Source organism: Sphaerodactylus townsendi, unplaced genomic scaffold, assembly GCF_021028975.2.
Source record: "Sphaerodactylus townsendi isolate TG3544 unplaced genomic scaffold, MPM_Stown_v2.3 scaffold_485, whole genome shotgun sequence".
In the NCBI taxonomy this organism is placed as follows: Eukaryota; Metazoa; Chordata; class Lepidosauria; order Squamata; family Sphaerodactylidae; genus Sphaerodactylus; species Sphaerodactylus townsendi.
In genome coordinates this window covers 1-13,352 of record NW_025950677.1, presented here as the reverse complement: position 1 = coordinate 13,352, position 13,352 = coordinate 1, and the positions used below count along the sequence as shown (strand labels likewise).

General features: G+C 50.6%; 1 long non-coding RNA gene across 1 annotated transcript; it reads left to right on the top strand.

Annotated features, from left to right (window-relative positions):
- The first annotated feature begins 10,981 nt into the window (after positions 1-10,981).
- On the top strand, positions 10,982-11,435 carry LOC125425441. Its single transcript, XR_007243365.1, has 2 exons — positions 10,982-11,039; positions 11,201-11,435. It is a non-coding gene; the product is annotated as an uncharacterized LOC125425441 (long non-coding RNA).
- Positions 11,436-13,352: the final 1,917 nt, after the last annotated feature.

Sequence of the window (13,352 nt, the reverse complement as noted above, 5' to 3'; positions counted from 1 at the left end):
GCCAGCTGGATCAGACCAGAGTCCATCTAGTCCAGCATTCTGCTACTCGCAGTGGCCCACCAGGTGCCTTTGGGAGCTCACATGCAGGATGTGAAAGCAATGGCCTTCCTCTGCTGTTACTCCTGAGCACCTGGTCTGCTAAGGCATTTGCAATCTCAGATCAAGGAGGATCCAGATCGGTAGCCATAGATCAACTTCCCCTCCATAAATTTGTCCAAGCCCTTTTAAAAGCTATCCAGGTTGATTGCGAAGAGCTCCAAGCCGACCTTGATGAATTAAGTGAGTGGGCTAAGAAATGGCAAGTTCAGTTCAATGTAGAAAAATGTAAAGTGATGCACATAGGGGCAAAAAATCCAAACTTCACATACACCCTACAGGGTTCAGTGCTCTCAGTCACAGACCAGGAAAGGGATTTGGGCGTCTTAGTTGATAGTTCCATGGGAATGTCAACTCAATGCATGGCAGCTGTGAAAAAGGCAAACTCCATGCTGGGGATAATTAGGAAAGGAATTGATAATTGTGTTGTACACCGCCTAGAGCCCTCTGGAGATAGGGTGGTATATCAAATTAATTAATTAATAATAAAACTACAAAGAGAGCATAGTGTCACATAAAATAGACAATGCAAGGGGAGCTGATTCCCCTACAGAAGCATTGTGGATATCAATACCAGGTGTGAAGTATAGTTTAATATTAGAAATATATTATCGTCCCTGTGACCAAAGTGCAAAAGAGGATTCTGAGATGGAAAAAGAAATTAGAGAGGCCAACAAAAGCAAAAACATAGTGGTAATGGGCGATTTTAACTATCCCCACATAAACTCGAAAAATGCATGTTCAAGTCATAGTAAGGAGAGAGCAGACCTGGATATGCTAAATGACTGTGGCTTAGAGCAGATGGCTGTGGAACCAACCAGGGGAGAGGTGATCCTAGATCTAATTCTATGTGGGACTCAGGATCTGGTGTGGGAAGTCAGTGTTGTTGAGCCGATAGGGAACAGCGACCACAATGCTGTCAGATTTGGTATCTCTGCATGCGAACAAGTGACAACTACTAATGTAGTTACATTCGCCTTCAGAAAGGGAAATTTCTCAAAGATAAGGGATAGTGTGCAGGAAGCTGAAAGGGAAAATCAAGAGAGTCAAAACTGTCCAGGATGCTTTGAGGTTATTTAAAAACACAGTAATAAAAGCTCAGCGGGGATGTGTTCCGCAGGTTAGGAAAGGCAGCACCCAGTCCAAAAGAAAGCCACCATGGTTAACAAGAGAGGTTGAGGAAATTATCAGAAAAAAGAAAATGTCTTTTAGAAAATGGAAGTCCAGCTCGACTGAGGAAGAATACGAGATGGAACACAAATGGCGGCAAAAGAGAAGCAAGTTAGCTGTAAGGGATGCAAAAAAGGATTATGAGGAACGCATGGCTGCGAATATCAAGACCAGCAACAAACAGTTCTTCAAGTACATCAAAAGTAGGAAGCCAGCTAGGGAAGCAGAAGGCCCGTTAGATGACAAAGGAACAAAAGGTTAGATGGCAAAGGAACAGGGAGATTGCAGAGAAGCTGAATGAATACTGTGCTGTCCCATGGAGGTTAAGTAGCAAAGGAGTCAGCATCTATGTAGCTATAATGAGTAAAGAAGAACAGGCTTTGTCTTTAAGATGAAGAATTGTGGAAATGTAGTTTAGAGACAAAGGAGTAGTATTTAGACAAGATTGGCTAGCTATAGAAGCCTGTCAGTTTAGAACCCGCCTTTTTCCAGTTGTTACAGTTACATTATTGAGCTTGGTCTGATGAAGAACAGGGACATGGGTTCATGCTTTTTTCACAAAGAAAGATTAGAGAAAATTACTTAAGATGACATTTGATTAGAAAAGCAAATGCACCTACATATTCATTCAAAATAAGCCAAGTAAGGTTTGACAGCAACAGACGACATAAGTCAGTGTGAAGTTGCACGTTTGTAGTTGTTCCATTTAATAAACTTGAATGAACATACAGGACTGTGTTGAAACGAGTCTTGCTAAGTTGTGACACTTATACCAGAAAAGGAAGACGCGAAACTGGTCGTCTTTGGATGGCTGTAGAGTGAAAAAAGCATATATGCCATGCTCCTAATTATCTCCCATCGATACAATAGCTAGCAAATGTCCTGAATCTCAGATTGTTGGGATAACACTAAAAATCGCTTAAAAGCTGCAGCTAACCCAAACAATCCGCAGAAAGGATACTAAATGGGCAGAGCTGTAGGCTCTGTAGAGAGCCAACACCCCTATCTGACAGTACAGGAATTGTAACACAGTTCCATTTGCTGGACTAATACAACACTGCAGGGAGCTTAGAAATGTCTCATCATTTTGAGAGCGCACAAGGTGCTTCAAATGAACAAATGAGCAAGGTTACTGAACGCTACAGGATGCTAATGTAACCCCCATGCCCAGAATGGGTTGACCCAGAAAGGGGTGGAGACTCAGAGCAGCAAAAGGCTACAGAGCTCTTTGGAGGAGACAAGGCTACCAGACTCGGACCTTGGTTTCTATAAGCCCTTAACATCTTGTTAAGGTAACTGCAATGTTGTTGGGAACTACTGGGAAGGTAGTTGTTTGTTTTTGCTATGTTGTAAATGTTGGAGTTTATTGTTTCAGGTTTCTTTGTGGTTGTAATGGGTGAGAGTTCTCCTGGAAACCTTCATCATGTTGCATCCTGTTCATCAAGCCCTTGGAGTCTTCAGGAGCCAACCCACTTGCAAAGAAGAATTGGACTTGGCAGTATCAGTAGACTGTAACTAGAAGGACTTGAAATGCAACCTGAACAGGACCTTGAAGTGTGATGTTAAATGTTGATGTTATATGTTAAGAAAGTAAACCATTTTGTTTTTAAAAATTGTTGTTGCAAACTCATTCCAAGTTCTGCCCCACAGAACCCACAGATAGAGGTTACACTAACACCCAAGACGAGGGACTACCTTATTGAAAAGAATGAGCATCAAAAAAGAAAGGCTGAGAGTTATTGGCAGAAGCTCCAGACAGACTTCTATGCGTGTGACAAAGCAAGAGGCCTTACGGAACTCCACGAATGCCAATCTCGACTCCAAAAGCACACCAAATCATGGCACAGTTATACGGTGTCCATTTTTACCTCCTTGAGTTGCCTGGATCCAAACAAGAACTCTGGAGAGTTAAAAATGTTCAAGGAGCCGTATGAGAAGAATGACTGCTTACTGGCTGAATATCACGACCAAATAGGAGGTTGCATCAAGGAGCAAGAGGTAGCAGTTGTCACGTCGGCCAATCAGTATTCACAAAGCAACATGAGCAAGAAATCACCGCTTTCTTGAAGGGCATCATCTTCTCATGGCTTTCGCAGCTCCGAGTCTTTATCATGCATCAACAGCGTATCCCGCCATTCCAGATCATCCTATGCAGCAACTGAAGCCTTGAAGATGAAGGCTGAAGCAGCAGCAGCTGCTGAGCAAGTGGAGTTCACCAAGAAGATAGAGGGCTTGGAGATAGAAGCCGCTCGCCAGCAGGCTGAGGCAACCTACCAGCAGGCCTTCTATAAGGCACGCCTTCATACCTTACAACAAGAAGCAGAAGCGGCCAAATTGAACGCTTGTGCTAGAGCCATGGTGGCGAACCTTTGGCACTCCAGATGTTATGGACTACAATTCCCATCAGCCCCTTCCAGCATGGCCAATTGGCCATGCTGACAGGGGCTGATGGGAATTGTAGTTCCTGAACATCTGGAGAGCCGCAGGTTCCCTACCCCTGTGCTAGAGCGTTAGAAGCAAAGGCTCTGAGGCAAGTAGCAGAAACCGACCTCTAGCGGCTGAGAGCAGAGGACACAAGACAAAGGGTCTTATCTAACTGTGTGGAGGAGCAAACTCTCAATGCCAGGATTGGTGAAATGGCTGACAGAAACAAAAGGGATGAATACAGGTTCAGCTTCTCAGTCCAGCAGAAAGCATCATAAAGTTAAAGGTTGCGTAAAGTTAAAGTGACAATTAGGCTTCAGTAAGAAAAAGTAACAAGTGTCGATCTTTGAAGGGATTGGTGGAAAGTTATGGGCCAATCGTGGGCTTGTTGCTGAGGCAGGACAATGCAGAGGCGTAGCTACCATGGGGACATCCGGGGACAAGTGCCCCGGGTGCCACCTTGCGGTGGGCGCAAAAGTTGCAGGTTCGTTTGTGGCTTTTTCTATTTTTCAGGGTTTTTTCCATTTTTGGCCTGCGGGGGGGGGGGGGGGGAGTTTTTAGGCTAGCGGCACCAAAATTTCAGGCCATCGTCAGGTGACTCTTCTGATGATACCAGCCAAGTTTGGTGAAGTTTGGTTCATAACTTTGGACCCCCAAAATGGGTGAGCCCATACTCCATTGTTTCCAATGGGAGCTAATAGTAAATGGGGCTACCATTTTGAGGGTCCATAACTTTGGACCCCCTCAATCAAACTTCACTAAACCATAAGGATAGTCTCCTGCTGATACCACCCAGGTTTGGTGAAGGTTGGTTCAGGGGGTGCCCCCATCCCGCATTGTTTCCAATGGGAGCTAATGGTAGATGGGGCTACCCTTTTGAGGATCCATAACTTTGGGCTTTCTGAACCAAACTTCACTAAATATGGGTGGTTTCATCAGGATAGTCTCCTGAATATAGCCTAAAAGTTTGGTACTGTTAGCTTAAACATTGCTCCCCTGACAGGCACTCTCAATTTTTCCCCAGGTTCACTCTTTAAATCCACCCCTTTGGAGTGGATTTAAAGGGAGAATCTGGGCTCCCTAGATTAAAAAAAAACATTGAAAGTATTGTTGAAGGCTTTCAAAACCAGATTCAACTGGTGGGTTTTACAGGCCGTGTGGCCATGGTCTGGTAGATCATGTTCCTAACGTTTTGCCTGCATCTGTGGCTGGCATCTTCAGAGGTGTATCACAGAGAGAAGTCTGTTATAAGAGAAGGCTGGACACAGTGTATAATAGATTTCTCTCTGTGGTACACCTCTGAAAATACCAGCCACAGATGCAGGTGAAACATTAGGAACAAGATATGCCAGACCACGGCCATGCAGCCCAGAAAACCCACAACAACCAGACTCAAAATGATGCTGTTTAGGGGGTGGGTGGGGGGATCTACCCTGAAACAGCAACACTTTCAATGTTGTTTAAACTAGGAAGCCCAGAGTCTCCCGAAGGTGGATTTAAAAGAAGAATCTGGGCTCTGTAGTTTAAACAACATTAAAAGTGATGCTATTTCAAGGTGGATTCCCCCCTTCAAAAAATAGCATCACTTTCAATGTTGTTTAAACTACGGAGCCCCGGGTGTGTTCAGATTTGTGTGTTGGGGCATGTTCTATAATGCAATGGTGACTTTGAGATGACCTGGTGCAAAAAAATGTTGTTTGGTTGTGGTGGGGGGGAGGGACGCTGCCCATATGGGGGGGTTGCAAAACTCAGATTTTGCCCCGGGCTCCATTTACCCTAGCTACACCCCTGGGATAATGTATCCAATGTATGAGACTGAGCCTAGGCTGGAGTTGGGAACCTGTATATGTAACCTCCTACTATGCATATTGTTCTTCTGTAATCAGCTGTCTGAAAAGAAAGCTGTGTGCTGAATATTGATTAGAAGTGTCCTGTATAGGTATAGTAGTTTATATTAGTAGTCTTGTGTAGATGTCTGACGGGGGGATATGATTGAAGTCTATAAAATTATGCATGGGGTAGAAAATGTTGACAGAGAGAAATTTTTCTCTCTTTCTCACAATACTAGAACCAGGGGGCATTCATTGAAAATGCTGGGGAGAAGAATTTGGACTAATAAAAGGAAACACTTCTTCACGCAACGTGTGATTGGTGTTTGGAATCTGCTGCCACAGGAGGTGGTGATGGCCACTAACCTGGATAGCTTTAAAAGTGGCTTGGACAGATTTATGGAGGAGAAGTCGATCTATGGCTACCAATCTTGATCCTCCTTGATCTGAGGTTGCAAGTGCCTTAACAGTCCAGGTGCTCGGGAGCAGCAGCAGCAGCAGAAGGCCCTTGCTTTCACATCCTGCACGTGAGCTCCCAAAGGCACCTGGTGGGCCACTGCGAGTAGCAGAGAGCTGGACTAGATGGACTCTGGTCTGATCCAGCTGGCTCTGTCTTATGTTCTCATGGAGCCAGTGTAGTCAGGTAACTTCAGGAAAATATTTTGGCTATTTTCCTGGGCGTTAACACCAATTCTTGACATGTCTCCAGGACTGGAGGCTCTGCCCCCATGGTAGCCATTTTGCTAGCCTCCTATTTTGTGTCAGAATTGCAGATTTAAGGGGTGGATCCTGGAAAGGGCAGGGACCCACAGAGTCAAAAAGGTTGGGGATCCCTGTCGAGATGGAACTTGGGATCTTCCGCTTGACAGTTTTAAGGTGCCCTTACTGCTTTAGTGTATTGCTTTTACTGTGGCACTCTTAACAGTGACAGTGTTTTCTAATATCATCGAGACTGAGGAAGAGTTGTGTGAATCTTAAGAGCTGGCTCTTGTGGTCCTATCGAAGTCATATTGATAGCGGAGCCAGAAGAGAATCCCACTTCTGGATTATGTTCGAACTTGTTTTTGTATTAGCTAGGTAGAAACTAACTGTATTAGGTAGGAAAGTAGGATTTGTAAGTTTCCTTGTGTTTGTGACTGTATGGAACCTCCTTGGCCCAAGGCAGAGAACCATCTCCGCTCCACCTGGGACCATCCTATTCACGTGTAAAGGTTCCTGATACACGCGGACAAAGGGAGACCTCAGTTGAAGCGCCTCGCCCTGCCTAATCCCGTCAGCAGGCAGATAAGGAAGCTCTCGTCATCACCCTCTGCTTCCTGACCCCGGACACCTGGGGAAACCTTTGTATTTTCCCGCCAGTGGACACGTCATCGCCTCGCCCTACTCTGGCGCGAAATCCAAGAAGGGGATGCCTATCGAACTCTGATTGGTTCCTGCATACTGCAAGGGAATGATTGGTTACTTTGAATTGTGCTAATGAATGGTGGTGGGCTGTCTTGTATTCTCCCGGGCTCCCGACGGGAGGAAGTGTATTTAAGAGGTTGTAAGGCTGCTAGGCAGCGCAGTTGTTGTGTGGAACGGAGGTGCTGATGTAACCTCAGCTTGTGGGTTCTGTGGGGCAGTACTTGGAAGGAGTTGCAAAGAACCAATTTTTAAACAACAAAATGGTTTACTTTTCTTTACAATTAACACTTGTAAAACATCAACATTTAACGTTACAATTCAAGGTCCTGTTCAGGTTGCATTTCAAGTCCTTCTATTTACAGTCTACTGATATTGCCAAGTCCAAATTCTTCTTTGCAAGTTGGCTGGCTCCTGAAGACTCCAAGGGCTTGATGAACAGGTTGCAACATGATGAAGGTTTCCAGGAGAACTCTCACCCATTACAACCACACAAGAAAACCCTGAAACAATAAACTCCAACATTTACAACATAGCAAAACAACAACTACCTTCCCAGTAGTTCCCAACAATATTGAAATTACCTTAACAAGGTGTTAAGGGCTTATAGAAATCAAGGTCCGAGTCTGGTAGCCTTGTTCTTCTGCAAAAGAGCTCTTTCAGCCTCTCTGCTGCTCCGAGTCTCCACCCCCTTACTGGGTCAACCCATTCTGGGCCAACCCATTCTGGGCATGGGGGTTACACTGACACCTAGGTCAGCATCTCAATAAATCACTTTTATCTATCGGAGCCGTGTTGGGTCTTGCTTGGGTTCCTGGGCGCTGCTGAGAGCGGGAATACTTCTGAGTAAGGAAAGTGTTACCTGAGCAGCACGGTAACAATATTACATGATGCTTCTTGATCTGAGGTTGCAAATGCCTTAGCAGACCAGGTGCTCGGGAGCAGCAGCAGCGGAAGGCCACTGCTTTCACCTCCTGCAGGTGAGCTCCCAAAGGCACCTGGTGGGCCACTGCGAGTAGCAGAGAGCTGGACTAGATGGACTCTGGTCTGATCCAGCAGGCTAGTTCTTATGTTCTTATGAGGTGGCATCTGTCCCCACCCCACTTTTCTTGGCGTGCTTTGCAGGCCTCATTAGAGGGAGGGGGCCCCGGGTGGATCACCGGCTGGCATCAGTTTCTGTGGGGCAGAGACGGTTGGGGGGGGGAACCATTACCCCCGAGTTGGGGGGGGCAAAAAACCCCTTCCCACTCTTTTCTCCCCATGTCGCCTTGCAAACTGGCCTTTGGGGAGGGAAAAGGGCAGCCCCCCAACCAGGGCAAGGCGGGGGGGGGGGGGAGGACCGGCTGGTGGAGATCAGCAATGCTGTTGCCCTTATATTTACTACCCCGCCCTTCCCGGGGGGGGGACGGGGGGGGGTCGGAGCAGCTGATTCCAAAGATAAAATACAATTTCTATAAAACCATGAAATCCCAACGATGAGCCTCATATAGGACAGCACCGACACACTTCGCCCCCCCCTTCATCAAAGATGAAAGGAAAATGGGGTGGGGGGCACGAGAAAGGGGGCAGCCGGCTTTTGGGGAGGGGGAGATGCCCCCATTATCCTACCCCTCCCTTGCCTCCGCAGCCGGATCCAGCCCCCCTGATCCCTGGGGCAGATCCAGGGGGCTTCCTGGGGACCCCTCCCCACCCCGAAGGAGGGGGAACTGGCAATGGAGACCCCCCCCCTTTCTGCCTCTGGGGATCTCCCTGCTTGATCGGGAGGGGGTCAGAGGAGGGAGGGGGTCAGATCTCCAATCCCCAGAGGAGACTCAAGGCGGGGGGGGGGCTGATGTGCCCCCTCCCCAAATGCTCCCGGCCTCCTCCAGCCGCCCCTCCCCGCCCTCCCCCTCCCCGAGGCCCCTTTTGCAGGGAGGGGAGGGCTTTGGAGGATGTGCCCCCCCCACTGGCTGTCTCCGCACCAAGGAGTCGAGCTCCTAGAGAGGCCTCCGGAGCAGGGGGCGGGGGGGGCACTTCCTTCCTTTTGGGGGTCTGCAGGCGGGGAAGTGCCTTTTTCTTGCTCCTGCAGCGCCGTCGGCTGCCCCCTCCCCAGTGAGTCGGGGGGGCTGGTTGGGGGGGGAGGACTGCAGGGCTGGAGAGTGGGGGGGGTGGAGGGGGGGTTGCTTAGGGACAGACCTCTCCCCCCCGCAAGTGCTCCCAGGGCACGAGGGGGGCTCCGCAGAGGGGGGGTCTGGGCGAGGGGGGAGCATACGTGTCCCCCCCCCAGGGAGGGGAGTGGGCGGTGGGGACCCCCCCAGTCCCGGGATCTTCTCTGGGGCATTCAGTGCCTTTGCAAACGAGGCTCGTTTTGAGGGAGCGGAGTCCGCAGAGGCCCCCCCCCCTCCTTCCTTCATTGGGGAGGGCAAAGCCCCGCGCAGACAGCAAAGAGCTGGGGGAGGGGGGGGGGCAGGCGAGGCTCTTCAGGGAAGGGGAAGGAGGGGCCAAAATCCTCACAAGCCACGGGGTGTAAATGTAGGGCCAGGATCTGCTGGGCAGGACCCCGAGTGTGAAGAAAGGGAGGGGGAGCAGTGAATGATGGGGAGAAGAGCCCCCCCCCCGTTCTCAACCTCCCCCCTTCTTGTGCCAGGAAGAAGAAGAAGAAGAAAGAGGAGGAGGAGTTTGGATTTATATCCCCCCCCCCTTTCTCTCCTGCAGGAGACTCAAAGGGGCTGACAATCTCCTTGCCCTTCCCCCCTCACAACAAACACCCTGTGAGGTAGGTGTGGCTAAGAGAGCTCCAAAGAACTGTGACTAGCCCAAGGTCACCCAGCTGGCCTGTGTGGGAGTGCCCAGGCTAGTCTGAATTCCCCAGATAAGCCTCCACACCTCAGGCAGCAGAGCGGAGAATCAAACCCGGTTCCTCCAGATCAGAGTGCACCTGCTCTTAACCACTACGCCACTGCTGCTCCCTTTGTGGAACACAAAGAGCCACTTCATGGGAAACAAAGAAGCCCCCAAAGGGAGGGGAGCCAGGGGATGGCGACCCTCAAAGGCCCTGAATAGGGAACGGACCTTCTGTCTCCTTTAGACTGGGGAGGGGGGGCAGGAGATTTGGTGAGAGCTCCCCCTCCCCTTCAGCCTCCCCTGCTGCTTGGCACCCCCCCCCCAGGACCCCAAACAATGCCATGCAGCCCCCTCCTTTGCTCCCTGGGAAACGGGTGAGGGGGGCCCCCCACCCATCCTTCTCCCCATGGAACTCCTGGTTCCCTGAGCTGTGGGCTGCTTTTCCAGTCCCCTGCCTGTGTGCAAACGGGGTGGGGGGTGGGGGGGTTCTTCAGGGTCAGCAGGCTGGGTGCTGGAGGGGAGAGAAGGGTGGAGGCCCCCATCCGGCACACCTGGGAGACAACCGTCTGTGAACTGATCCCTGCAAGCAAAGACAGGGGGCACAGTCTTTCTCCTTGCAGTGCTAGCTTTCTGTGAGCGGGGAGTTTTCCTATGAGGCAGAGAAAGATTTATAGCTGTGACATTCAGGGCTGGACTCTCCCACCTGCCCCCTTGAGCCGGACAGTCCAGTTTTGGCTCTGAAGTTGTGACCCCACAAAACAGTGGGTCCATGATTGTATTGCTGTCCTTTCTGGGCATCAACATAATGTTTGATTTGACGGCAGGTTTGAGGTGACCCCGTGCAACACCCGTGAGGATCCGTGCTTTGGGACCGTGCATTTGTGCGTGGCAGTGCCACAAAGTGGTGAATACCCCATTTCTGCAGGGCACCCTTTGGCTGTGAACGTGGCCTGTGATTGGATGGTGAATTTAGGGTGACCTAGTGCAGGAATCATGAGGATCCGTGCTTTGGAATTATGTTCTTGGACCATCGCATCACCATGAAACAAGTCGATGCGTGATTTTTGCGGCACTGCCTGTAAAGTAAGGCATGGAATCATGGAATCAGAAGAGACCCCAAGGGTCATCAAGTCCAACCCCCTGCAGCGCAGGAACGCACAATCAAAGCACTCCTGACAGGTGGCCCTCCAGCCTCTCTGTAAAAACCTCCAAAGAACGAGACTCCACCACTCTCCGAGGCCGTGAGTTCCGCTGTCGAACAGCCCTGATGGCCAGGAAGTTCTTCCTGATGTTCAGGTGGAATCTCTTTTCCTTCCCCTTGAACCCGGTCTCTGGAGCCGCAGAAAACAAGCGTGCTCCCTCACCAACGTGAATGGTGTTTACATTGTTAACTGGCCATTAATCTGTATTGTGATAATTGTGAACGTTTGCAGTTGGTGTTTTGTGTATCTTTCCAGAGTGAAGCTGCACATAAATACTTGAGGGCTACGAGAAACTCCAGAGAAGGGAGAGCAGGCGACACGCGGAGGCCGGGAAGGAGCTGCAAGTCCGTCCACCTCCACAGGGCCGGCTGGGCAGAAGTCGGAAAACGGGCCTGAACTGGTACGCGTTGATTGTTGTTGTGTCACAAACTCCGTTGCTGTTCTGTATCCTGTGTCTTGTAAAAATGGACAAATACATTTCAAGCTTGTTCATTGTTATTTTCATAAGTGTCAAAATCACGCAGTGACACAATTCTCAGCCCAGCCCCACCCCCCGAAAGGCTTCCTCCTCTTCTCGCTTAGGGGTTCCCACCTTCTGATCCTCTGGTATAATCCACAATGCAAGTGCTGCCCTTTCTTAGAGACCCCTCCCCCAACCTGAAAACAGTCGTTTTAATATGTGCAAAGGCCTGTGTGGGCAGAGGAAGGCAGCCAAGCCTAGATGCTGAGCCTGCCCCTCTGTGGGGAAAAGTGACCCCAAGGAAGTCCGGAAAGAGGGTTGCAGGCGGGGCCCGGAGTTCCCCTGGAATGGCAGCTGATTCCCAGACTCCGGAGATCGGTTCCTCTGGAGAAAAAGGCGATTTCAGAGGTGGGACGTCATGATCTATTCCACGGGGTCTAGGAGAAACTGGAGTCCCCTCGAGGCTCCGTCCTAAAACCCCGGGAGTTTCCGTGGTGGATGTAAAACGCCCCCAATCCCTTTCCTCCACTGATTCTGATGGGCCGGCTGCTGATCTGGACATTCAGACACCAGCCCCTCTGGTCATGCAGGGAGGGGAGAGTGCGAATCCTGCCACGGACGGACGGCTCTCCACCGGTCAGTCACTGAGTGAAGACGGTTAAGAACATAAGAACATAAGAACAAGCCAGCTGGATCAGACCAGAGTCCATCTAGTCCAGCTCTCTGCTACTCGCAGTGGCCCACCAGGTGCCTTTGGGAGTTCACATGTAGGATGTGAAAGCAATGGCCTTCTGCGGCTGTTGCTCCCGAGCACCTGGACTGTTAAGGCATTTGCAATCTGAGATCAAGGAGGATCAAGATTGGGAGCCACAGATCGACTTCTCCTCCATAAATCTGTCCAAGCCCCTTTTAAAGCTATCCAGGTTAGTGGCCATCACCACCTCCAGTGGCAGCATATTCCAAACTCCTCCCCATCTTAGAACATAAGAACGGTTGGCAGGTACTCTGGCTGAGGGGAGCCTCTGGCCGGTTGGGAAAAGATCGGGCCATTCAGGGTAGCAGGGCTCGTGAGTATGATGCGGTGCCAGTAGCTTCTCTTGTGTTCTGGTTACATTTATATTGGCTCCACCTAGGGGGCCGTCCCTGCTCCGCAAGCCCCACCCATCCGGCCTCAGTGCTTATAAGAGCAGGTCTCCGAGGCCGGGGACTGAAGTCTCTTCTGGCCTGTCCAGAGGGGAGGTCAGAAGGGACTGCAGGCTGCCGGTTGGGAGTCTAGCCGGAAGGGAGGGGGAGCCCTGGGCACCCTAGACCTTTCCCGTGTCCGTGGGGACATGGGTGGGGTTGAGGGCGCTGGGAGGCAGCAGGGAGTCGTTTTTCCGCCCACCTCAACCCTGTCCACGTGTCATCGGAGACAATGAGGCAGCAGGGCTTTGTGGTCTTTGAGCGCCTCTCACCCCGCCCATGTCGATGACACATGGACGAGGTTGAGATGGCCTTCCTGATCACGTGGGGGGCCGATTTTGCGCCCCCACATGACCAGAAGAGCGGCGCCCGGGGACAAGTACCCCTTGTCCCCTAGGTAGATACGCCACTGAGGGTAGTCCTTTAACTTTCTCAAGCCGTCCACAATCTTGGCCACGTGGATATTAAAAGCAGAGTGGCGCTTCTCTTGCTGACTTGTGGAAGGGGGGCAGGGGGGTGTTCTCAGCCATAAGGCAGATGGTCCCTCTTGTTTATTGGGAAGCATGCAGGGCCCCTTGGGGGGGGGAAACAGGGTGCTCTGGGAGGGAGCTGGCCATATAAAAGGCCTCAGAGACATCCATTTCAAGGTGAAGTCGCTTTCATTGGCCGTGAGCCGGTCGCTACCCCCAGTTCCCCGAGTGTGAGATGGCGACCCCCCCCCCAATAGGGCAGCATCACGGAGGAGAAATAGGGGGGAGCGCCCTG